The sequence below is a fragment of the Callithrix jacchus genome, chromosome 12 (genome assembly GCF_049354715.1).
Source record: "Callithrix jacchus isolate 240 chromosome 12, calJac240_pri, whole genome shotgun sequence".
Taxonomy (NCBI): domain Eukaryota; kingdom Metazoa; phylum Chordata; class Mammalia; order Primates; family Cebidae; genus Callithrix; species Callithrix jacchus.
The window spans coordinates 12,735,144-12,761,916 of record NC_133513.1 but is presented as its reverse complement, the minus strand read 5'-3'; the positions used below and the strand labels follow the sequence as shown (position 1 = coordinate 12,761,916).

Sequence of the window (26,773 nt, the reverse complement as noted above, 5' to 3'; positions counted from 1 at the left end):
AGAGTCTGGCCAGAGTCCTAAGGCTGAAGTTGCCTGCGGGGGCAACTGCGGTCACCGGGATTAGGAGGCTATTTCCATGGTGTTATAGCCTAAGAGACAACTCACAAAAAGGTACCCAGTAATCTTAGAAAGAAAAATAAAACATAAACCAGTATGAAGTAGGATAATGAGCAGAACTGACCAGGGTTGGTTATCGAGTTCCATGAGATAAAGGGGGTTTGGGGACAAGTTGGTTCACTCATTGCTATATTCCCGATGCCTCCAATGGTGTCTGGCACACAAGAGATTCAAAATGTGTACACATTGAGTAAATAAGTGAAAAAAATTACTTTTCTGGCAGAAGAGAAATAACTTTTTGTAAAATTAAAAAATATACATTTAGAAACGTACAAGGGTGGTGTGGTGGCTCACACGTGTAATCCTAGCACTTTGATAGGCTGAGGTGGGGAGGATTGCCTGAGCTCAGGAGTTCAAGACTGGCCTGACCAACATGGTGAAACCCCATCTCTAACAAAAACATAAAAATGAGCCAGGTGTGGTGGCGAGCACCTGTAATCCCAGCTACTCGGGAGGCTGACACACAAGAGTTGTGTGAACCAGGGAGGTGGAGATTGCAGTGAGCTGGGATCATGCCACTGTACTCCAGCCTGGGCAACCAAGCAGGATTCTGTCTAAGGAAAAAAAAAAAAAAAGAAATGTACAAGGATGCTCCCATAGACCAAAGGATGGCATTTATGACTGTGCTTGAGATCCTGGGAAAATGACGGCCCACTCCTGGGACATTATTAACAACAAGAACATTTTTCTTCTTCCTTGCAAAACTTTTCAGTGCCAAACTATAGTCTGCTCTTTTCAGAAGACAGGCCAAGAGAGCTGGCCTCCGTCCTCCTTGCCACTCTGGGGACACCTGGGGACTTTCTTCTGTGATTTGCCAAGAACATCCCATGAGCCACCCTAGGTTCCAGATGTTTGGGTAGTAATGACTCTGGTGTTGGAGCACAACCCCCACCCCCTGCTTCCTGTTATCCTTTCTGACCATATTTCTGGGGAATTCAAATCTGGGAGAGCTCTGAAGCTCTATCCCTGTGGTTCCAAGCCTCCTGATGAAAAGAGAACTAGAGTCAGAGAGCCAGATGTTTCTATTCTGGGAGAAACACAGGCACAGCCACTTACCTTTGTTCTACTCACAGACGTTGGCATTCATTTCATGGGATGGCTTTAGGAGATACAAAACGGCCTAAGACAGCATGGTTTTCAGCTTCTCCATAACTGGAAATTCTGTGGTTGCTGTCTTTGGTGCTTAGTCAAACCCTCTTTGTCGTAAGTCAAACGGATACTATTTGTACTGTTCATTCTTATTGCATTTGCAGGATGCGTTATGACAGTGGTTTGCAGGTATTTCTGTGACAGAAATCAGAGATAAAAGGAGGCAGGAAAGGTCAGACTCAAAAGGTATGGCTCTACCCCCTAACTCATGGGGAGAAGCCATGAGACCCAGAACTCTGAGCTTCAAGTTGCATGATAACTAGGGCTTGAAATCATTGTCTCCATCCTGCCTCCAACCCAGTCTGCAGAGGTAGGCGACAGGGAGGAAATGGCCTCAAGAAAGCATGTTTCTCAGGTTCCACTCAAGGGAATTCAGATTTCCTGATTCTTCATACAGTAGGGAAGAGTCTACCCAACCATCTGTCTCATACCAAGATGGCAGCCAGCTGAGCTGCCCTTAGAAGTGCTTTCATGGCCAGGCACAGTGGCTCACGCCTGTAATTCTAGTACTTTGGGAGGCTGAGGTGAGTGAATCACCTGAGGTCAGGAGTTTGAGACCAGCTTGGGTAACATGATGAAACCCCATTTCTACTAAAAACACAAAAATTAGCCAGGCGTGGTGGCAGGTGCCTGTGATCCTAGCTACTCGGGAGGCTGAGGTAGGAGAATCAGTTGAACCCAGGAGGCAGAGGTTGCAGTGAGCTAAGATTGTGCCACTGCACTCCAGCCTGGATGACAGAGTGAGACTCCATCTCAAAAAAAAAAAAAAAAAAGAAGCAAGTCATCAGGTGCAGCCCACTCTCAAGGGGAGAGAACTACACAAAGGCATGAACACTGGGAGGTGCAGGGGCTCGGGGTTATCTTAGCAGCCTATGTATCCAGTTTGTTTTCAAAGGAAACAGCCACTGAATGGAAGTTAGTAAAACCCCTGGAAGCTGTTAAGATTCAGCTAACCAGCCAGCCAAAAGTGGATTATGATGGTTGAATCACATTTATATGCAATCTATTCCCATCAGGAGTTTGTATATTTTTGATAAAAACTCCATCCTTCTTAGCAAGAGTCCACGTTGTCTTCTCCGTGACCTATGCTGCTACAACTGTTTGGTTCTCTTAAGGTTGAGCATCTGATTTGCACCCAGGCATGGGCACCCCTAGTCATTCCTTCTAAGACAAGGAAAGAGTGAGCGGGATCCAGTTACAAGAGACTGCAGAACCCCAAAATGTTCAAGCCAGAAAGACACATGAGAGATCACCGTATAATCAGTCATCTTCTATCCCCACCCTGAACCAAGCCCCCAACCCCAGTGACTTTCCATGCCTTCAAATGCCTTCCTTACAGTTCTTTATCTCTCTCTCCATATAGACCAGCTACTACTGTGAAAGAAACAGCCATGAACCGCAGTGGCATGCAACAGTTAGCATGTATTTCCCATTTACATGTCTGCAGTTGGCTGGAGCAGCTCTGTGTGTCTGACAGAAATTCTGTAGGTCCTCTAGGGTAGCTCTACTCCACATGTCTTTCATTTTCTGGGACCACTATGCTCATGGAAATGGCAAAAGAGAGAGAGGGCAAATCCTACTGTTCAGGCACCCTTCCATTCTTTGTGTGTGTCATCTTTGCTAATATCTCATTGTTCAAAGCAAGTCACATGGCCAACCTCAAGATGAAGTTGAAGAATATACTTCTCCTGTCATGAGGCTATGGCTAGGGTAGGGGTATATATACTACCACTATAAGGGGCTGCAGGACTGGGACCAGAACTCAATCAAACACACTCTTACTTTCCCCCACATCAAGTTCATTATTGAAACACCAGAAGCAGGGATACAAGCAGGTATGAGGCAGGTTTCTGTTTCTCATTTTCCTGGATGGACAAGAGCATATTTAAAGACAGAAAACAAAGAACAGCAAGTAGCAGGTGAACAGGATAGACAGGTGGGGCTATGGAGAGGGTCTGGAAATGAGGGAGAGGAATAACTGGCCCATTCCTTTCTCTGGGTCTTGGAGAGGCATCTTGGGGTCTGGCCAGGTTCTTCCCAGTTGGGACACACTCCACCAGCTGGTGGCTTCGGAGATAGTACAGGGAGGAGGCATCTCTTGGCTCTGAATCAGAGTGAGAACATGACTCTCTTTTCCAAGGATCTTGAAATCGTTCTGAAAGCAACAGGGGAAAGACTTCTCTGTGTCAGCATGCTTTAAAAAATCTTGCTGATCACCCCCATGAATGCTTTTTAAGAGACAGGTCTTGCTATGTTGCCTCGGCTGCCTCGGAATTCTTAGGCTCAAGTGATCCTCAACCTCAGCCTTCTGAACAGCTGGGACTACAGGTAAGCACCACCACACCTGGGTCCCTTTTTAATAGACCTAAACCTCACAGGCGCACTCTTTCAGACAACAGTATCTGGCTGCAATTTGTTTTCTTTCAATAGTGTTTATATTCATAAGTTTGTCTCCTATTTTTGGCAGATAGCACTGGTTTCCTGTTTACCATGGCAATACAGGGCTTTCTTTTCAAATAAACATACAAAAATAAACAGTTAATTTAAATAAAACAATTAAGGGAACACTAGTTCAGGTGGAAGGTGGATATGGCAAAAATTAAAGCTCGAGTGTGGTTAGCATTTGGTCAACAGTGATAGAGTGGAAAGAGGAGAATGGGGTTTCCTGAAGCGAGTCTGGGTTCAAATCCAAACTTTATCGATTGCGTAGATCCTTTGGGCAACTTACTGATGCAGCTTCTCTAAGCCTTAGTTTCTTCATGATAAAATGAGGGTAACTTGCCTTACAGGGCTGCCATGTTCTATTGAAGGTTATGTTTGTTAAGTAAGTGGCACACACTGAGCCCTCAGCAAATGCAGAAACCTGCCTGCTCCATCCCTTACCTGGCCTTACCCTTCTGGGAGACTTTGGGGGTTTCTCTGTCCTCCACTTGGCCATGGGCAGGTGGGTGGGCCCTCTTGGCCCTCCTCTATAGCAACCACAACCCACTCTCCTCCCCTTTTATGGAGGAAGAAGACTCAATTCATATTAGTGCCTTCCTGTCCCCTCTCCAGCTCCAAACACACACACACACACACACACACACACACACACACACACACTCTTGGGGAATGAGAGTCTTGTCTTGGTTAACCGTAGAAATCCAGGAGATTTCCCCAACTGGGAAGCCCAAGGCCTGGGGGACAGGGTAGCCCTCTGGAGGGGATCTCAAATCCCCCAAGGATCTCTAATTTAGACCCAGCAAGGCCCTCTCCTGACAGAGCTCCTCAGTAGGATTAAAAAAAGATGCTCAACAGAAAATATAAACATGGAGTCCAACCAGAGCACATGATTGCACAATAAAGTAATACTTCTTTTTTTTTTTTTTTTTGAGACGGAGTTTCGCTCTTGTTACCCAGGCTGGAGTGCAATGGTGCAATCTTGGCTCACTGCAACCTCCGCCTCCTGGGTTCAGACAATTCTCCTGCCTCAGCCTCCCGAGTAGCTGGGATTACAGGCAGGCGCCACCATGCTCAACTAATTTTTTGTATTTTTAGTAGAGACGGGTTTCACCTCGTTGACCAGGATGGTCTCGATCTCTTGACCTCGTGATCCACCCGCCTCGGTCTCCCAAAGTGCTGGGATTACAGGCGTGAGCCACCGCGCCCGGCTATAAAGTAATATTTCTTAAAAGGGCTTCTCAGTCTCTTGTCAGTGGCACAAGTCAATTTTGTATTTTAAGAACTGTTAAATTAAAAGTCTTAAAATATACTGTTGTACGTATTTTAAAAGTATATTATTCAAGTATTTAAGTATACTATTTTAAGACTTGTTAAAAGTCTTAAAATATACTTTTATATATTGTGGCCCTGTTTGGGAATTTCTTCAATTTAAAAAAAATGCACTGACTCCCACTCCCTCCTTTCACACACCTGATGATGGAGATCAGGTGCCTCTGGTCTCCTCCCCCATCTCCCAAGACCATCTAGAGCAGATCAGCCCTCTCAGTTTCCAGATGGGGAAACTGAGGCTGAAAAGAAAGGCAGTTCCTTATCTTTTGATGTCATTTCCGGGGACACTAAATTCCAAGACTGTGAGTTGAAAGGCTGTGGTGAGTGGTTTGTGTGAGAGTGTGTGCGTGTGTGTATTGATGGGGGAGTGATAGGGGATCCTGGAAGAATCTAAAGACTGGTTGCTGGCCATCTCATACCAAGGCCAGGACTCCAGGTGAGATGATACAAATAACAATGGCTGACGTCTCGGGGGCAGGTTCCTACAATCATACCCATTTCCAGAAGAGGAAACGGAGGCAGGAGAGATTATGGACGAGCTTGTAAGCTCATAAAAGGCCAGCAGAGAAGGCCGGGCGCGGTGGCTCAGGTCTGTAATCCCAGCACTTTGGGAGGCCGAGGTGGGCGGATCACAAGTTCAGGAGTTCGAGACCAGCTGGCCAATATGGTGAAAGGCCGTCTCTACCAAAAATACAAAAATTAGCTGGGCGTTGTGGTGGGCGCCTGTAGTCCCAGCTACTGGAGAGGCTGAAGGAGTAGAATCGCATGAACCTGGGAGGCAGGCGGAGATCGCACCATTGCACTCCAGCCTGGGCTACAGAGTGAGACTCCCTTTCAGAAAATAAAATAAAAGTCCAGAGAAGGGGTTCTAGAGCAGGAAGCCCGGATTCCAAAACTCCTTAGGGAGGAAGAAGAACAGGGAGGAAGAGGAGAGGAAAGAGGAAGAGAGGGATGTGGAAACCTGCAGGGAAGGGAGCCTCCCTTTCTCCCTCTTCTTCCCCTCCTCCCCGCCATCCTCACCCCCCTCCTCCTTGGCCCTTGCCACCGGCTCCGCCCAACTTGGCCAAAGAGCCGCCGAAAAGCGGACGGGGACTGGGGGGCGCCTGGGCGCTCCGGGGCTCTGCCTTTCCCTTAAGGCACCACTCCCTTCGCCAGCGGCCCCTCCCACTCGGCTCTCCCGGCTCCTGACGTCACAGCGCGGGAGGCGGGATCGGGGAAAGGAGGGACAGCGGGGGAGGAGGCTCCGCGCTGCCGAGAGGGTGGAGGGAGGCCGCGCAATCCCAGCCCAGAGCTTCAAAACAGCCCGGCGGCCTCGCCTCGCTACGCAGCCCGTCAGTCGTTCCAGCCGCAGGCGCAGCCGCCAGCGCCAGGTGAGTTGGGGGCGCGTCCAGGGCGCGGGGCGACATCAGGGGTCCCCAGGATTGCGTGCGCCGGGGCAGCAGGGACGCGACTCCTCCACTTACTGGACCAGGAGCGGCCCCCGGAATTGGTGACTGTAACGGGGGTGCCGAGGCGCCACCCATGCCGCCGACCTTCAGTCTACGCCGCGCTCGCTCGGGCCCCCGAATTCCACTTCTCCACCTCGGGACAGCTTCCCACGCGTTTTGCGCGGAAACGGGCGGGAAAAGTTTGGGGAGGAGTCAGGGCACCTCCCCCTCGCCCTGCTGGACGCATTCCCGGGGCTCAAGTAGTCCAGGGCGATCCCTAGGTCGCGTGAGGGACCCCCGGGCAGCGTCCTCAGCCTCGCCGCGCGGGCAGGACTGGTGCGCCCAGGCCGGGCCAGTGGGTCCTCTTGGGCTGCCTGCACCCCTCCCGGCCCTTGCTGCTGCTCCGTCGCGCCCCCGAGCGGCGAGGAGCGACTTCTTGGGGGTCTGGAGTGGTGGGTGAGCCTAGAGGTGCTGCTGGGATGACACCTCTCTCCCTGCCAACTCTATTAGGGCTTGAGGGGGCTTTAAGGAGTCAAGACCACACCCATGGGTGCCAGAGGGAGGGGAGGCTGCAGCTCGGGGTGTGGATCCTATGTCCTCCTCCCCAAATCCAGAGACCTGAGCGCACTCCAGGGAGGTCTTTTGGTGAAGATGTGGGGCTGACACGGGGACTCTGAAGACACCACAGGGCAACGCTCTCCTCCAGGCTCAGAGTACAACGCCTGCCAGCTTCAGATTTGGGGAAGGGAGCACTGCCTCTCCCAAGCTCTGAAGCTGTGTGTGTGTGTGGTGTACATGTGTGCGCACCTTGATTTTATAATTCAGCTGTGTCTAAGTAAGGGGCTTGGAGAGGGACTTAAGAAGCCTGCAATTCAAGTGGTGTGATTCCACTTTTATGAGACACCAAGAATAGGCAAATTTTATAGACAGAAAGTGGAATGGTGGTTGCCAGGGTCTGGGGTGCCTGAGAACGGGAAGTTACTGTTTAATGGGACAGAGTTTTTGTTGGGGAGGGTGAAAAAGTTTTGGGTATACATAGTGGCAAAGGTTACACAGCATTGTGAAGGTATTTAATGCCACTGAATTGTCTGCTTACCATCGGTTAAAATGATGATTAGGATATTATGCAATTTTATCATGAAATTGTGTTTAAAAAACACCTCCAGCCACATCTGCACTCCAATCTGAATCAGAGAGAAATCTTAGAACCAACACACCACTGCTGGGCACCTCTTCTTGGAATTTGGTCGTCCAGTTAAGAAATCTTAAAGAGGATGAGGAAGGGTACAGGGTCCTGTTTTCCCAGGAGTCACACAAGGGAAAGGATGGCGACCTGAGCTGCTGGAGGTTTGCAGTCGCTGGTGCTCGCCCTCGTCTTGGTTTCTCCCTGGGAGCCTTACCCCTGTGCTGTTTCCAGCACACTTCCCTGCTACAAGTGGGGAAATTCAGGCCAGCGATCCAAGTCAGCTTGCTCAAGGCTGCTGAGCTGGTAAATGCAAAGAACTAGACCTTGAACCTCCATCTGCCTCCCAAGCCCTCCCCTTCTTTCCACCTGGAGATGCCCTGCTGGTCTGCAGGGAATGAGGGGAAACCCTTCTGGGGAAAACAGGGCGTGGATGCCCATGGGGGCCTTGGCAAATGCCAAGCTCACAGCCCAGGGAGAGGCATGGGGGTGGCAGGAAGGTGCAGAACCTGTTTTCCCACTGAGGATTTTTGAATTTCACCACCTCCACCCCCGTGGGGAACCGGGGAGTCAGTTGAGTAGGAGACAGAGCACTGGCCACATAGCCTGGAGCCTCCTCTGCCGCTCAAGTGGAGAGATTGAGATGTGCCTGAAATCCAGTGAACGTGTTTGTGTTGGAAACCATGGAGCTGACCAGCTGGGTGGGTGAGGGCAGGGCCAGGCGTGAAGAGGGTGGGGCTTGGGGCTGACACTGCCCCACCCCTGGTGGGAGGAGGGGGTGAACCCGCTCTGGCTGGCATCACCCCAGATTAGGGTCTAGCTAATGAGGAGCTAACAGGGGTTGGTGGCATTTGTGGCTAGGAGCACATCCCTTTAGCAACCCCTCCCTGCTCCCCTATACCCACCCCAGTAATGGCACTTAAATCCTTTCTTCCCTGAATGGAAGTGAATGTTTCACCCCAGTTTCTTTTCTCTGCCTCTCACATAATATTTTCATACTAGGAGCTAAAACCACATGCCAATGTGCACAGACTCCTCATTTTCCAGCAACAAGTAATTCACAGGGAGGATCAGCCAGCCCATTTTTCACCCTAGGCATAGAGTGACACTCCCTTGCCCTCACTTCTGCTCTGCGGCCTTCCTGGTTGGTGAGGGCACAGCAAAGGCCACTTCTTTGTCATAGTAAACTCGGCCAGACATGACCAGATGGGGAAGTCTGTCGGGATGAAAATACATAAATGTCTCTTCAGGCCAGATGAGGTGGTGCCGGACTGCTGGCTGATAGGTGAGGTTTGTTTGGGAAGCAGGAGTCCAGCCACCCTCCGGGGGTTGGGGGAAGTGTGTGTGTGTGTGTGTGTGTGTGTGTGTGTGTGTGTGTGTGTGTGTTGCAACATGTGGCTGCTTCCCAGCTCTGTGGCCAAGTGGGAACTCTGGCACGGGCTATGGGAGCTAAGGTGGGGACGGGACGGGGCGGGACTCTCCATCCAGAGGGGAGGTTGCAGCCTTACCTACCCAAAGGTGGGGTAGGGCCCCAGAAACTGGGATTGATGGGGCAAAGCTCTACCAGAGGAACGAGTTAAAGGGCCCCCCTTGGGATGCCTGTGCAGAAGGGGTGTGTGTATGTGGGTGTCTCAGGAGGGCAGGTGATTGGCAGCAGCAACTGGAATGAAGGAAGAGGGTAGTTGGCATCATAGAAAGGACCAGAGGCCTGACTTTTGGGTGATGGCCTCAGCATGTGCAGGGAAGGAATGGGGATTGGTGTGGTGGCTGCGGAAGAGGAGGATCCCCTTCTCACCCCAGGAATGGTGACGTCTGGCTCGCTGCAGAAGTTAGCCAAAGTATGCAATTTCAGCAGCACTGTGGCAGGAATCAGATGCATGTGGCTCTTGTTAGGGACAGGCCAGGGGGGAGTCTAAAAATATCAGAGGGAGAGCTGCCACCCAGCGAGAGTGGCGGGCTGGTAACCTGACACCTGGGTGGAGGCTGGCGGTGGTGATGAGGGCACCGGGTCCTGCTCCACCCCCCAGGTACTCAGCCTCCTCCGGCGCCTGAAAGGAAGGGTGAGAGCTCACTGCATTCAGGGCACCCCTGGGCTAAGATTGGAGAATTTTAGGGTGCAATGATGTTAGAAAGCCCCAGTGTGACACTCACAGCCAGGGACACTTGGAGAGGTGGAGTGTCCCCAGGTCACACAGCAATTTGGCAGCTGACCCAGGACTAGATCTAGGTCACAGCTGAGGGGAGTTCAGTGGGATTTCACGCCCATGTCCCCAGGATCTGGGACCTTATGTCATCTGTCCAGGATGCTGGATTTCCGTGCTCCCGTGCTGATGGGACAGTGGTGGCCAAGAGCTCTGCTCAGGCAGTAGGTCACTTCCTATTGAGAGCTGGGTTGGTCTTGGGCACAGCTGTTGAACCCTGGGAACGCTGGCCCATCTTGGGGCAGGATATAGGGAGGAAGGCGGCTGGAGGAGAACCGGCCAAATGAGTCCCTCCCTTCTTCCCGTGCAGCGACACTGTTGGTTTTGTTCATGGAGTATCTCCGGTGCTTAATGAGTAGTTGTTAAAGTGAATAATTGAATTCCTGGGGCCCTCATCTTCCTTGGCAAGTCAGGCTTCTGATGATCTAAAAGGGACTGAGGGTGAAGAATAGACTTCTTCAGTTCCTGCTCTTTAGGGACAGGCTAGATGACATCAGCTTCCTAGAACTCTAGGTCCAGAGCTGAGGGAGGGGTCACCAGGGGAGTATGTGGCACCAGGATTGTCCTGAGAAATCTAGGATGCAAAATAGCCATCACCATGCAGGATATGAACACAGACAAGCAAGCTCCTCAGTGTAGACCACTCATAATCTAAGATCAAGCAAGTTTTCCCAACAGCAAAGTCATGCGCTTTGAAGATTTCTCTTTCTGGTCATCTGATCGCAAACTTCTCTAAACTGTCTTTCCTCAAAATGCAATGAATTTTAAAAATTTGCAGTAAATAAATAAGACCGAAAGTTGTCTCTTTCATCTTATGAATGCTTTCCAAAGCATGTGACCGCTGCTGGTGCACAAGATAATTCTCAAAGGCCCGTGGCATAAAAACTAAAAGGCATAATTATGTCTTCTTCTTGGTTGGTGGTGGGGAAAAAAAATGTAAGTTTTACCCAAACCCAGGGTTTCACGGTACTTCTGTTTAGGCTGAAACAAAAGTTGATGCTGTAAATTTTAAAACATTCTAAGATACTTAAAGAATATAGTTAATAAGCACAGTGGTCCTTGGGTTTGGCAAAAGTCTGAGTACTAGAGTGCCTGCTTTTTGGGAGATGATTTGTTTTGAGATGGAATTTTGTTCTTGTTGCCCAGGCTGGAGTGCAGTGGTGCAATCTGGGCTTACTGGGTTCAAGTGATTGTCCTGCCTCAGTGTCCGGAATAACTGAGATTACAGGCATGCGCCACCACACCTGGCTAATTTTGCATTTTTAGTAGAGACAGGGTTTCTCCATGTTGGTCAGGCTGGCCTCGAACTCCCAACCTCAGCCTTCCAAATTGCTGGGATTACAGGCATGAGCCACCACCACGCCCAGTGGGAGATGGTTTTATAAGAGGGGCCAGAATGGACGTGTCTCACTTTTAGAAACATACCTCATCAGGAAGTATCTGACAGACCCCAGCTCAGGCCCCTCTTTTGCAAAGAGGCCTCTATGTTCAGCTTCAGACCGAAACCTGTCACTTAGCTTCCCTCATCTTTAATGAGAGTCATGATTCCACTCTGATGACCTTTGCTGGTTGTCTCAGGATCAGAGGAAATGATAGATTGATGCACATGGAAGTGGCTTGATTTGTTTGTGGTTTGCTTGAACCAAAGGAAGGCCGAGGGAGAGGCTGGCTTCCTCACTTTAATCTTGATGGGTTATTATTAAACAGCTCTGTGCAGTCAGCTGCTGCAGGCTTTGGCAATACAATGGGGAATTTCCCTGTCTTCAAAGGAGGTTATAATCTGGGATGGGGGTGATAAGTCCAAGAATGCAAGCTCCAGGACCAGGGCCATCAGTTGTGGGAAAGCCCACAACCTTTGTATGTGGTATATGAAGGTTTCCTTAAGCCTGTTGGGCTGGAGGTGGGCTTGGGAGGATCTTTCAAATTCCCCAAGCAGAGATGGTTCGAGAAAGGTCAGGCAGCAGGGAAGAGTGAGAGAGTAGGCAGAGTTTAGCGGGTGTGGTGGCACACACCTGTATTCCTGGCTACTTGGGAGGCTGAGGCGGGAGGATTGCTTGAGCCCAGGGCTTTAAGGCTGTCACCTCGAGGCCATTGCCACTTTGAGGCTGCTGAAAGCTATGAATGTGCCACTGCACTCCAGCCTGAGAGACAGTGAGACCCATCTCTTAATTTTTTTAAAAAAGTATGTATAATTTTATTATTATTATACTTTACATTCTGGAGTACATGTGCAGAATGTGCAGGTTTGTTACGTAGATATACATGTGCCATGGTGGATGGCTGCATCCATCACCCCATCATCTGCACTGGGTTTTTCTCCTAATGCTATCCCTCCCTCTTTTCCCCCCGATTATCCCTCCCCTAGACCCCCAACCCCCGACAAGGCCCTGGTGTGTGATGTTCCTCTCCCTGTGTCCATGTGTTCTCACTGTTCAAAACCCACTTATGAGTGAGAACATGTGGTGTTTGCTTTTCTATTGTTGTGTCAGCTTGCTGAGAATGATGGTTTCTAGCTTTATTCGTGTCCCTGCAAAGGACATGAACTCATCCTTTTTAAAGGCTGCATAGTATTCCATGGTGTATATGTGCCACATTTTCTTTATCCGTTCTAACATTGATGGGCATTTGGGCTGGTTCCAAGTCTTTGCTATTGCGAACAGCACTGCAATAAACATACAAGGGCATATGTCTTTATAGTAGAGTGATTTATGATCCTTTGGGTATATCCCCAATAATGGGATTGCTGGGTCAAATGACATTTCTATTTCTAGATAGTTGAGGAATCGACACACTGTCTTCCACAATGGTTGAACTAATTTACACTCCCACCAACAGTGTAAAAGCATTCCTATTTCTCCAAAAAAATTTATGTATGATTTTGAAAAGGCAGAGATTATGAGCCGGGACCTTGCTTGAGGAGTAGTGGGTGCCTGGCTTGTCTTCAGTGTTGGGTATGTGAAGGGAGGGATGAGGGAGGCCACAGTGTGGAGTTGGCTTCCCTTCTATATCCCCAGGAACCTGGCTAAGGAGGCAGGTGTGAGGAGTCTCACAGAGCATTGTTGGAATAGAATATCCAGTGATAGATAAGAAATTAAGAAAAGGAAAAATGGAAGCCACCTTAATATTCATCAGTTGTTTTGCAGAATATTTTACAGCAGTTAAAAAGAACAAGGAGCCTGGCACGGTGGCTCATGCCTCTAATCACAGCACCTTGGGAGGCTGAGGCAGGTGGATCACTTGAATTCAGGAGTTCAAGACCACCCTGGCCAACATAGTGAAACCCCATCTCTATTAAAAATATAAAAAATAGTTGGGCCTGGTGGCACACCCCTGTAATCCCAGCTGCTTGGGAGACTGAGGCATGAGAATTGCTTGAACCTAGGAAATGGAGGTGGCAGTGAGTCGGGATCATGCCACTGCCCTCCAGCCTGGGTGACAGAGCAAGACTCTGTCTCAAAAATGAAAACAAAAATACAAGGTTTATCCATTGTACCAAGATGGGAAGAGCCCTATGGTATTACTGAGTTTAAAAAAAAAAGAACAACCAGGAGAGGTATATGTGGAAAAATGTACTGTTCATATAAACAGAAATTCTTGTCTTTTTTGTGGCCTCACATGTTTACAGGAGGAACAATGTCTGGAAGAGACATCCCAGCAGATCCTCGCGGTTGCCTCTTGTGGGAGGGGAGGGAAGGAACTGGATTGAAAGCATACAGTCTTATCTCAAGTCTTATCTGTAACCGGGAGACTGTCTTCATCAATTACTACTTCAGTAATAATGCACTCATTTTCCCTGAGCTTGGCAAGTGATGGAGGTTGTGCAGGTGTGAGGGTGGGGAGCTGGAGATGAGGAGTTGGGCCGTGGGGTGTCAGAGACTCCATGGATGGCCCAGTTAGGGACTGTTTTGGAAATCCAGAGACAAGGCAATGGTGAGCAATCTGAGCAGGGGTCGTCCAGTGCCCACGGAGCATCCCCCTTGGGACCTCACATTGTGGATGTCAATAAACATAATGTGTTTCCAGCCTGGGTGCTGTGCACGGGGTTAACAGTGGCCAGGTGTGGTGGCTTAGGCCTGTAATTTAGAACTTTGGGACGCTTAGGCAGGATTGCTTGAGCACAGGAGTTTGAGACCAGCCTGGGCAACATAGTGAGACCCTGTCTCTACAAAAAAAATAAAATAAAAATTAGTGAGGCATGGTGGCAGGCACCTGTAGTCCCAGCTGCTCTGAATGCTAAGCGGAAGAGTATCGCTTGAGCCCAGGAATCTGAGGCTGCAGTGAGCTGAGATTGCCGCTGCACTCCAGCCTGGGCAACAGAGCAAGACCCCCACCTCTAAAAAGAGAAAAACAGGCCGGGCACAGTGGCTCAAGCCTGTAATCCCAGCACTTTGGGAGGCCGAGGCGAGTGGATCACGAGGTCAAGAGATCGAGACCATCCTGGTCAACATGGTGAAAACCCGTCTCTTCTAAAAATACAAACAAATTAGCTGGGCATAGTGGCACGTGCCTGTAATCCCAGCTACTCAGGAGGCTGAGGCAGGAGAATTGCCTGAACCCAGGAGGTGGAGGTTGCGGTGAGCCAAGATCGCGCCATTGCACTCCAGCCTGGGTAACAAGAGTGAAACTCCGTCTCAAAAAAAAAAAAAATAGAAAACAAAACTAACAAAAACAAAAAAACCGGGCAGACACGGTGGCTCATGCCTGTAATATCAGCATTTTGGGAGTCCGAGCAGGAGGCGGGTGGATCACCCGAGGTCGGGAGTTCCAGACCAGCCTGGCCAACATGGTGAAACTCCATCTCTACTAAAAAAATTTAAAAAGTTAGCCAGGCCTGGTGGCAGGTGCCTGTAACCCCAGCTACTCCAGAGGCTGAGGCAGGAGGTTCACTTGACCTTAGGAGGTAGAGGTTGCAGTGAGTCAAGGATGTGCCGCTGCATTCTAGCCTGGGTAACAAGAGCGAAACTCCATCTCAAAACAACAACAAAAACCATGCTGACTCCTCCCTTTCACTCTCAAGTGAAGGATTGTTTCTCTCATAGAAGTGATGGAGGAGGCATTTTGGGGTCCCAGTTTTCTTGTAGTGGACATTTGTCTTTGGGGTGGGGTTGGGAGCTTCTCTAATTCATCGCAGTGTTCCAACCTTGAGGTCTACATCTGTCCCAGAGTGTGAGCTTAGTAATCGTGGCATGAATAAAATGGTGTCTGCTGAGGGGTGACAGGTACATTCTGAAGACATTAGGCAGATGCCTGTGGATTGTGGGGGCTGCAGGGGGTTGTGTACAGACATGTGGAGGGTTGAGGGGGTGCTGTTTGCAAACTGACTCCCAGGCTGTGACATTTATTCTGGAGATAATCCTGAATTCCTGAACTCAGGAGTTCTGAGGTAGGTCATCTATGCTGATTGATTCCTCATGCGTTCATTCTAACATTTACTGGCTACCTACTATGTGCTGGGCAGTGAACAAAAATAGACTTGGCTCCTGTAATGAAATTTATCTAGCAGTGGGTGAAGGATCATCTGTGGGAGGGTCAAGAGAAACCCAATTTATTTTATTTTTTTTTTTGAGTTAAGACCTTGTTGGGTTGCCCAGGCTGGAGTGCAGTGGTGCAGTCACAGCTCACTGCAGCCTCAAACTCTCAGGCTCAAGTGATTCTCTGTCCTCAGCCTCCTGAGTAGCTGGGACCACAAGTGCACCCAGTTAATTTTTAAATTTTTTGTAGAGACTAGGGCTTTGTTGCCCAGGCTGCTCTCAAATTCCTGGCCTCAAGTGATCCTCCCTCCTCGGCCTCCCAAAGTGCTAGGATTACAGGTGTGAACCACTGTGCCCAGCTAAAACCCAAATCTTTTAAGGGCCTTTGCTTGCCCTTATCTGTCTAGGGTACAGAAGAAAAATGAAAAATCCTCTCTTTGTCCTGCTCCCTCATTTATTTTTCTGAATATATTTAGATAATCAGATGATAAAATCTTTTGAGTAAAATGAGGCAAGGTAGCCTTGAGTCCTCTCTCTTATTCATGGGGAAAGTGTCTTGAAATTCAAATGGATGGTCACGAGCCCTGAAGCCCAGGGCCTGGAGTCCAGGAAAAGCCGACAGCGGTGGACCAGGCTGGTCTTTGCGCCAACAGTGGTGGTCTCTTAGTACACACCACCACCACCCATCACCAGCTAACACTGAAAGCCGGGAGCGGTCCTCTTTCTCTTCACGCAAACCTTCAGTCCTTCTGTAATCCATCCCCTCTTCATCTCAGTCGCATCTGTCTTGGCCCAGACTGCTGCCATCTTTTGCCTTGACAATTACACAAGCTCCATGACCTCTGTCCCTGCAGTCGCTCTGGCCTTGCGGTCCATTTCCCATATGCATCCAGAAGGATCTTACACAGACACAAAGCCGACCAAGTCCTTCTTCTCCCTCCCCACTTAAAATTCTTCAGTAGTTTAAACTGCTCGTTAGCGAAAACCAGGCCTTGCATGATCTGGCTCAGAGGTCCTTGGCTGGCTGCCCATCAGAACCTCCTGGGGAATCTAGATAGAATGCCGATGTCCAGGCCCCACCTGAAAGTAATGATATCAGAATTTCTGGAGGCAGCGGCCAGGGCACAGGGTGTTTTAGGTGCCTCAGTGTAGTTGGGGGTGAGACATTCTGGTGTAACCCCTTCTCTGGACTCATCACTGTCCTGTTGCTTTCTATTCTGGCCTAATCTTTTTTCCTTAGTTCCTGTACCTCTTAATTCTCTCTCACCACTGCTTCTACCTGCTCTTCCCTTGCCCTTCTTCTTCCACATTCCCTTCCTCTGTCTGTCCAGCTAATTCTCTTTATCCTTTAAGACTTTTAAGGCTTATACCAGGCCAGGCATGGTGGCTCATGCCTATCATCCCAGTGCTTTGGGAGGCCGAGGCAGGAGGATTGCTTCAGGCAAGGAGTTTGAGACCAGCCTGGGCAACATAGTGAGACCCCATCTCTACAAACAAATAAAATAAAAATTAGCCAGCCATGCACGATAGCTCACGCCTGTAATCCCAGCACTTTGGGAGGCTGAGGCGGGTGGATCACCTGAGGTCAGGAGTTCGAGACCAGCCTGGCCAACATGAAGAAACCCTGTTTCTACTAAAAATACAAAAATTAGCCAGGTGTGGTGGCACATGCCTGTCGTCCTAGCTACTTGGGAGGCTGAGGCAGGAGAATTGCTTGAACCCAGGATGTGGAGGTTATAGTGAGTTGAGATCACGCCACTGCACTCAAGCTCTGGGTGACAGAATGAGACTCTGTCTCAAAAATAAAATGAAATAAAAATTAGCTGTGTGTGGTGGTGTACACCTGTAGTCCAAGGTACTCTGGAGGCTGAGGTGGGAGGATTGCTTGAGGCTAGGAATTCAAGGCTGCAGTGAGGTGTGACTGTACCACTGCACTCCAGCCTCGGTAACAGAGCAAGACTGTCTTTAGAGAGAAAAAAAGACTCAGCTTTTTTTCAGGGATACTTTCTATCCCTGAGTTAAGTCAGATTTTCTCCTCTGCCGTTAGTTCTGATGGTATTTGTTTAGGCCCAGCAAGGGCTGGTAGGCACAGGGACCATCACTTCCCATCTGATAGTTCACCAGGGCACCCCAGTAACCATCAAGATACATCCCCAGCATCTCAGCAGAGCCAGAGGAGGAGTGAGAGAAGAGCGATCCCGAGCCTTGGGTGAGCCCTGAGCTGGAGGCTGCAGGGGCAGGGGGTTTGGAAGCCCTGAGAGGTCACTAGGGTCAGGCCAGCTGTACCTTCTCCCTCCTGCAGTTGGCTCTGTCTGGAGTCACATCAGGCCTGAGTGGCATGATCAGTATCCTTTCATACCAGTGTGACATGGGGTCACATTCTTCCAGACCAGGGCCTGAGAGAGGCTTAATCATTGACACACCCAGAGTGGGGCCTGCACACCCGCAGGCATTTGGAAATTGACTTCTGTAGCATACGGGAGATGGTAAAGATGCTCATATGCATGTCAGCATACTACTTAAGTGTCCCTTGGCGAGCGATGCTGATTTTCCATTTACAGTGTAGTGTATGCTTAAAAATGAATCGGGCTGGGTGCGGTGGCTCATTCCTGTAATCCCAGCACTTTGGGAGGCCTAGGTGGGAGGATCACTTGAGTATAGGAGTTCAAGACCAGCCTGGGCAACATAGGGAGACCCTAATCTCTACAAAAAATTTTTAAAAATTACCCAGGTGTGGTGGCATGCACCTGTAGCCCCAGTTACTCTGGAGGCTGAGGCAAAAGCATCACCTGAGCCCAGGAGGTCAAGGCTGCAGCAAGCAGTGATTATGCCACTGCGCTCCAGCCTGGGCAACAGGAGACCCTGTTTTACAAACAAAAAACAAAACAGAACAGACTTTTGAAAAATGAATCAATTTGGCCATGCGTGGTGGCTCACGCCTATAATTCCAGCCCTTTGGGAGGCCGAGGCGGGTAGATCACGAGGTCAAGAGATTGAGACCATCCTGGTCAACATGGTGAAACCCTGTCTCTACTAAAAATACAAAAAATTAGCTGGGCATGGAGGCGCGTGCCTGTAGTCCCAGCTACTCAGGAGCCTGAGGCAGGAGAATTGCCTGAACCCAGGAGGCGGAGGTTGCAGTGAGCCAAGATTGCACCATTGCACTCCAGCCTGGGTAACAAGAGTGAAACTCCGTCTCAAAAAAAAAAAAAAAAAAAGAATCAATTTAAGCTTAATGTGTTTTAAGGAAAACTGTGAGTAATGAGTAGAACAGGTGGTGCACACACAGAAATGATCACAGTGATGTGACTGATACTGGGAGCCCACCTAGGTCCCCTTTGCTGGATCGTGTACCTGTCTCCTCCAGCTGTCATGAGTGTAGACTTCGAATGACTTTCTTCTGGGTTTCACCCAAAAGCCTCCCTTAGAAAATCCCTAGCACAGCCAGGCAGGGTGGCTCAAGCCTGTCTGTAATCCCAGCACTTTGGGAGGCCAAGGTGGGTGGATCACCTGAAGTCAGGAGTTCGAGACCAGCCTGGCTAACATGGTGAAACCCCCATCTCTACCGAAAATAAAAAAATTAGCCGGGTGTGGTAGCAGGTGCATGTAATCCCAGCTACTCAGGAGGCTGAGGTAAGAGAATCGCTTGGACTCAGGATCGTGATTAAGCCTTTTTATGTTATCTGTGTCTATAGCTCTGGGCTATAGAATGAGCTAAGTTGACGGTGAAGGGTATGAGTGTTCCACTCCCAGCTCTGCCACTTACTGGGGGTGTGACCTTTGGCAGGCTGCCTAACCTGGCTACCCCTCCGTTTTCTCATCTATAAAACCAGGATTGCTGTGAACCTAAGCAGACAATACTCTGATGGAAACTATCTCAAATGCCTCCATTATTCCATTTTCCCCTTGCTCTTGTGGTATTTTGTGCTGCACACAGCAGAGTCCATGTACAGCTCTGGCAGGATGTGAATCAGGAAGAGCTTTGGTTTGCTGTATGAGGGTGGGGTGACCCTGGCAGTCCTCTTGCGGGGAACCCAAGTATCCCCACTTTGCCTTTTCCTCAGGGGATCTTAGGGCTCCTGGAGAACTAGTGTCCCGTCCTGCTGAAGCCCCACCTTGGACTTGACCCTCCACACCTGGCTTTACCTTGAGCTTCCTGGCCCTCTGTCCTTCTCCTTCCCTGGGCTGTGGACCGAATGCCTGGATCACCCACCGAGGTATGTTCCAGAGCCTGGTCTGAGCCCCTATTCCCCTTGCTGCAGGCATTTTCACTGGTGTTTCCAAGCAGTCTCCAAGCAGATCATGAGCCTTGGAATTTTTCATACTCCCTGCCCTCAGAGGAGTCAGAGAGCCAGAGGCTATGGGGCTGTCAAGGGGAAGAGAATGCTATACTGACATCTTGATACCCCCTCACTGGAGATTTCCCTGCCAGCCCTGGAGGCTTGAGGCTTCTTGGTGAGACCTGGAGTGGGGATGAGAACACCCTTGAAAACAGCATTCCTCACTCCACTGTTAATGACTTGAATGTCTGCTGTGGGCCAGGCACTGTGCTGGGCATGGGGGACAAAGCAGTGATGAGACAGACAAAAACACCTGCCTGTTGGGAGCTTCCACTCCAGAGAGGCAAGACAGAAAGAAGAAGTGCGCAGAGATAAATAAGAAAACAGCAGATGATGCTTAGTGATTCAAGAGCTGAAGGCAGGCAGCTCATGTAGACTAGAAAATTTGGGGAGGCTTCTCTGCTGACTTAGGAGTTGGGGCTGGATGAAGAGAAGTCAGTTACACCAAGATCTAAGAATGTTCCATCCAGCAAGAAGGAACTGAACATGCAAAGGTCCCACTATCCCGAGGGGTGGGAGATGAGCTTGTTTTGTTGTGGGGAAAAGAAAGGGCACTGGTTTGGGCATGAAACCAACCTGACAGTTCTTTTGAGCGCTCTTTGAGGGCCAGGACCCAGTGGTCCATGTCTTCCTGTCCTCCCACAGTGCCTGCAAAGAGCCTCACATGCTCTGTGTATTCAGTGAACACACTGATGGACAGGTAGCCACCTGTGAAAATGGGGACACACATGCCCCACCTCTTGGGGCATTCAGAGAAGTGGAGAACTGGCTCTGTCCCAGGCCCTGGGGGGTAGCTGATCACTTGTAGCTGTGGCATGGTCTGAGGGTTGAGAGGGATCCTGGCCCCGACCAGCCCTTTAACTCAAGACCGTGGCTCCTGACCCACGGTTTCCACCCTCCCTCCCACAGCAGGGGCGACAGAGGGCCCTTTGATCAGGGTGTCCTTCTTGCATTAGACCCAGGGGGACAGAGGTATTAAAATACCAGCTTCCAGTGAACTCATAACTTCCTGGTTTTTAAAAATTTTTGTTTAAGGAGGTTTTTTGTTTTTTCAGATTCTTTTTGTTGTGTTCCTTTTTTTTTTTTTTTTTTTTTAATTCTGAGACAGAGTTTTGCTTTTGTTGCCCAGGTAGAGTACAATGGCATAACCTCAGCCACTACAACTTCTGCCTCCCAGGTTCAAGCGATTCTCCTGCCTCAGCCTCCCGAGTAGCTGGGATTACAGGCATGTACCACATGCTCAGCTAATTTTACATTTTTACTACAGATGGGGTTTCTCCATGTTGGTCAGCCTGGTCTCAAACTCCCAACCTCAGGTGATCTGCCTGCCTCTGCCTCCCAAAGTGCTGGGATTATAGGTGTGAGCCACTGCACCCTACTTTTTTTTTTTTTTTTTTTTTTAAATTTAAGAGACAGGGTGTGCTCTGTTGCCCAGGCTGGAGAGTATGGTGGCTCGATCATAATTCACTGCAGCCTCAGACTCCTGGGTTCATGCAGTCCTCCTGCCTCAGCCTCCTGAGTAGCTGGGACTACAGGTGTGTGCCACCACACGTGACTAATTTTTCAATTTTGCAGAGATGGGGTCTTGCTATGTTGCCAGGGGTAGTCTCAAACTTCTGGCTTCAAGCTATCCTCCTACCTCTGCCTCCCCAAGTGTGGGGATTATAGGGATGAGCCACTGTACCTAGCCTGTTTAATGAGTTTTTGAAAGCATACTATTCATTATATTTTCATGTATTCACAGATTCCACCATCACCACAGTCAATTTTAGAATATTTTCATCACCTCAAGAAGAAGTTGTATACCTTTTAGATATCACCTCCCCTATTTTCCTGTTCTCCTTCAGTTCTAACCAGCCACCAATCCACTTTCTTCTATGGTTTTGTCTCTTCTGGACAGTTCATCTAAGTAGAATCATAGAATATGTGGTCTTTTGTGCCTGGCTTCTTTGACTTAGCATAATATTTTCAAGGTCCATCCACAGCGTGGCATGGATCAGTGCTCCATTCCTTTTTATGGCTGAAAAATACTTCATTACATGGATGCACCTATTTCATGTATCTATTTATCCGTTCATGGATGTATGAGTTGTTTCTATCTTTTGGTAGTTGTGAATAATGCTGCTATAAACATTTGTGTACAAGCTTTTTGTGGATATATGTTTTCATTTCTCTTGGGTGTATGTCCAGGAGGGAAATTGCTGGGTCATAGGGGGACTCTAGTTTAATTATTTGAGGAACTGACAGACTTTCGCACAGTAGCTGCATCATTTTATCTAACGACCAGCCATCTGTGAGGGGTCCCACTCCTCTGCTTCCCAGGGTTTTAATTTAATGCCTCTCCTGGTGCCTAGCTCCTAGGAAGTGTCCAGTGGTGAAATTCTGTAGGAATAGACCAGGTTCCTAGGGGGCCAGGGCTCCTGGGTCTAAGCTAGGCCCTGCCAGAGGTTCTGGGACAGGCTGGGGCCAGGGCAATGGGCTGGGTGAGGTGGAAGGAAGTGAGGGCATCTGCTTTGTGGCTTCCTGGCTTGAGACCACTGAAGACAGAACTGGAATGAATGGAAGAGAGATCCCTGTTTAATGCTGTTTTCTGCACAGTGGAATTCATGATGCTGGAGTGATTTTAGATGGCTCTGTCTTTAAGTGATGTTAAATCACTCAGTGGGAAAGCGATTTCCTTTTCAGTTCTCTTTCAGTTCTTCTGATTCCATCAATGGGGCAATCTTAGCTGAGGCTAACATGTTTAATGTCTCTTTAACTCTAGTTTCGCTTCTTTAACTTAGAGCAGGTCTGCAGCTTAGTTTCTATGGCAGGCAACAGCCTTGAACCAGAATTTGTGAACTTTGGAGGTAGGGGGTATTTATTTTCACAATTATTTTCTATTTATGGCAAATGATGCTGATTTTCCATTCCCAGGGAGCCAAAATATTTCTTTTTAAAATAAATGTATTTATGTTAGAAAGTGGGTTGATTTAAGGACAATTATCAAGGAAAATCTTCCAGCTATACTCGAGAAGGTGGTAGACAAATGACTGAAGTTTGGGAACCCTTGTTCTAAAGTTTAGGGTCCAGTAATCAGATGTGGTCACGGCAATGGTGAGGTCCCCAGTCCTGGGGCATGTTCGGATGGAAACTGGATGCTAGAAAAATAATCCACACAGCAGCCGGGGGCGGGGTGTTCTCATGATCACAACAGTGCCTTTCAGCTGAGACTGCATGAGCGCACGATTCTCATTTTGTTGAGTCAGTTTCCCGGTTCCGCAGCCGGACAATGTCATTAAGCAGATGCAGCATCATCAGAAGCACTCCAGTGGGAGGGGCGAGGGGTTTGGGAGGACTGCCTTTCTTTCCAGCATGGCCACCTCGTAGCCCCCTAGGCAGCTGTAGGGAAGTGTTACTTTGAAATTCCAAGTTCCTGGGAATGGGTTTCCATGGTGCTGGCTCAGGATCTGCCCTGGTGTTGGATTTTTCATGGTGGTGTCACTTCCTGTTGGATTCCCCCCACCCCAAGCCCCCAGTTAAGGGGCTCAGCCTTCCAGCTATCAGGCTGGTGAATCCATTTAGGCTGGCTACCCTGAGGGCGCGATGCTGCGTTAGTCAGGTTCTGCAGAGAAAGCAACAGGGTGCATATATAGAGAGACAGTTTTTTTTTTTTTTTTGCCTAGATGCCTATTCATTTTTTTTTTTTTTTAACAAAGAATCAGGTGTTCAGAGGAATGTATTGAGTAGAGGTGAGGAACTAGGATGTTGAACAGTAAAAAAAGGAGAGAAGGAGAGGAAGAAAGAGGAAGAAAAAGAGGGAGAGAGAACAGGAATATTGCTTCATTCTAAAAATGGGCATTAATAATGGCCAATCAATATTTTGTGTATTTAAAATGGAAAACTCTATTTATTGAGTTTACTTGTTCCAGATCTGTGTTGAAGTCTGGATATCCTTATTAATTTTCTGTCTCGTTGAGTCTAAATCTTGTTATGGGTCTTATATATCTGGGTATTAAGATCTCTTATTGTTGCATTGAGAGATAGTTTGTTTAGGGAATTGGCTCATGGGATTATGGAGGCTGGCAAATTCAAAATCTGCAGGGCGGGCCAGCAGGCTTGGAGACCCACGGATGAGCTGATGCTGTAGTTCTAGCCTGAAGGTTGTTTGCTGGCAGAATTCCTTCTTGCTCAAAGGAAGTCAGACTTTTGCTCTACCAGGCCTTCAACAGGTTCGATGAGGCCCACCGCATGAGGGAGGGCAATCTGTGTGATTCAGAGTCCACTGATTCGAATGTGAATCTCATCCCAAAACACCTTCACAGAAACACTGTGACCCAGGCGAATTGACACATTAAGTGAATTAACTGAAATGCTTTCGTTGGAGCAGACACATAGCATTAAATAACATAGAATTCCTTACAAATCACTGCCTTTTATATTCTCTTCCACCTCTTCAAAGAGGAAATCTCAGTTTTGTGCTAATGTGTCTTTAAAACTTCCCAAACGGGTGACATCCTGTTTTAGTAAAGAAATAGAAACCCAGCCTTGGACTCAGAGCTTTTGAGCAGCAAGAGCTTGGAGCTGGAATTTAATAACAATGTTTTATTTTCATTGTATTTATTTTTTTTCCAGTACCCTCTATTTATGGCAGGTGATGCTGACTTTCCGTCTCAGTTGTGATATACAGTTTCCTTTTATAAAAATGTAGGTTTAAAAGTGAGTAAGCTAAGCAGGAATGGCAGATTTGGGATAACATCATCATAAGCGAAGCTGGGACAGTGCCTGAAGTGTCCCCTGCTTGTCCACATGTCCTGAGCTGCCTGTTGCCTGTTTGCATTTCCTGCCCTTCTGGAAACTGCCCTGGTGGTTTATTTCCATTTGGTGGCTTCCTCTCTGAGACTGGTGGTAGTGGATGGGAGGAGAGAACACTGGCCCTCTGGGGAGGAGAAAGGCGGGGCGGGGGGGGGGGGCTGTTCTATGACAGACTCCTTAACTGCTATGCTAGTGATGATTGGTAATGAGGCAGCAGGTGGCACTGGGAGGGAAGGCTCACATGTCAGACCACCAGACTAGCTAAAATAGGAACAGGGCAGAAGTACCTTTTTTTTCGGAGACAGAGTCTCACTCTGTCGCCCAGGCTGGAGTGCAGTGGTGCGATCTTGGCTCAATGCGGCCTCCACCTCCTGGGTTCAAGCAATTCTCCTGCCTCAGCCTCTGGAGTAGCTGGGATTAAAGGCACCTGCCACCACGCCCATCTAATTTTGCATTTTTAGGAGATACGGCGTTTCACCGTGTTGGCCAGGCTGGTCTTGAACTCCTGATCTCAGGTGATCCACCCACCTCTACCTCCCACAGTGTTGGGATTACAGGCATGAACCACTGTACCTGGCCAGAAGTACCTTTTCATAAGGCATGTTCACACAGAAGTGACTGCTCCTTTCCAATGCAACTGCCTGATGCCTCCCTTTTCCTAGAAATTTATGTAGACTCTACCCCCTAACTTGTATCTACTTAACAGTGGGTATAACTATGACTGCTGAACTGCCTCTGGACATACTGCCTATGGGGTACCCCTACCCCCCAAGGAGTCCCTCTGCTGCTGCTGTACACTGCCACTTCAATAAAAGTTGCTAACACCACCAGTTCACCCTTGAATTCTTTCCTGGGTGAAGCCAAGAACACTCCTGGGCAAAGCCCCAGTTTGGGGGGCTCACCTGCCCTGTGTCAGTAACACTTTGTAGCATTTGCTACGTGCTAGATGCAGTTCCAACTACGTTCACTTCATTATCTCCTAGCAGTCCAGGGCGTAGGGATGCCATTGTCATCTCCACTTCAGAGATGAGAGGAGAAATACGGGCACTGTGTGGTTAAGTTGCTAGTCTACAGTCCAGTCAGTCTGGCTCAAGTCTGTGCTCTTACCTCATTTTGCTCAAATTACTTCCTGCTACCCAGTGGCCCCTTCCTATGTTAACTCTCAGATTAATCAGGTGGGGCCCTGGTTTCCTAGTCCTGAGACTCCTTCGGCCTGGCTGAGTTGTAGACACTGATGCACAGCCTTTGACTTGCCAGCAAAGATCCATCCACAAAAATGATACGTCTTGTTACTTAACGAAAGAGGAAGAAGTGGCTGGGTGCATGGCTCATGCCTGTAATCCCAGCCCTTTGGGAGACCAAGATGGCTGGATCATTTGAGGTCAGGAGTTTGAGAACAGCCTGGCCAATATGGTGATACCCCATCTCTACTGAAAATTCAAAAGTTAGCTAGATGTGGTAGTGCATGCCTATAATTCCAGCTCTTGGGAGACTGAGGCAGGAGAATTGCTTGAATGTAGGACACGGAGGTTGCAGTGAGCTGAGATTGTGCCACTGTACTCCAGCCTGGGTGACAGAGTGAGACTCCATCTCAAAAAAAAAAAAAAAAGAAAGCAAGAAAGAGGAAAAGCTATTAAACTAAGAGTGACTGATGGCCTGGGGATTACTTGAAAGTCATCGAGACAAGGTACTCTCTGAAGGAAAGAACATTCCTAAACTAATGGGCGTGAAGGTGGGGAACACCCTGCATTTGACACCTCCCTCACCCAGAGCAACTTAATCCATGTCAACCTCAGTCTCATGCTGACATGCTGTGTGCCCGTAGGTATATCATTAACCCTCTCTGGGCTGCATTGTGGTTTTACTGGGTGGCATAATTATAGGAGCTCCTTGGATGACAGCAGCCAGCGGTGAGCTTGTTAATTGACAGGGTCAGGCAGCAGTCATTGGCGGGATGGCAGTTATTAGCTGCTCTGCGAAAGCCGCACAAACTAGCAAACATCTAACAAGGATTTGCTGAGCAACCTTGGGCCCTGAGGAAGGTGAGTGAGTCATGGTTTCTGTCCTTGAGGAACTCTGAATCAGATAAAGCAGTATCTCCACTGTGTCAGTTAGCTCTTGCTGAGTAACAAACCACCTCAGAATATAATGGCTTAAAATAAAAAACACTGATTTTGCTGATGAGTTCGTAGGTGGGGAATTGGGGCTGAGCTCAGCTGGGTGGTTTTTCTGATCTCAGCTGGGCTCATTCATGTGGCTGTGGTCAGCTAGTGGGTCAGCTGGGGGCTGGCTAGTTTAGGGTGTCCTTCATTTGTAAACC

The 26,773-nt window shown here is 48.8% G+C and overlaps 1 protein-coding gene across 1 annotated transcript in view; it reads left to right on the top strand.

Annotated features, from left to right (window-relative positions):
- Positions 1–6,282: 6,282 nt before the first annotated feature.
- The window catches only part of EMP2 (epithelial membrane protein 2), a 58,175-nt gene continuing 37,684 nt past the window's right edge, over positions 6,283–26,773 (top strand). Inside the window, exon 1 of the mRNA XM_009009154.5 lies at positions 6,283–6,407. The gene's annotated coding sequence lies outside the window, so the exon portion shown is untranslated. The remainder of the gene's footprint in view (positions 6,408–26,773) is intronic.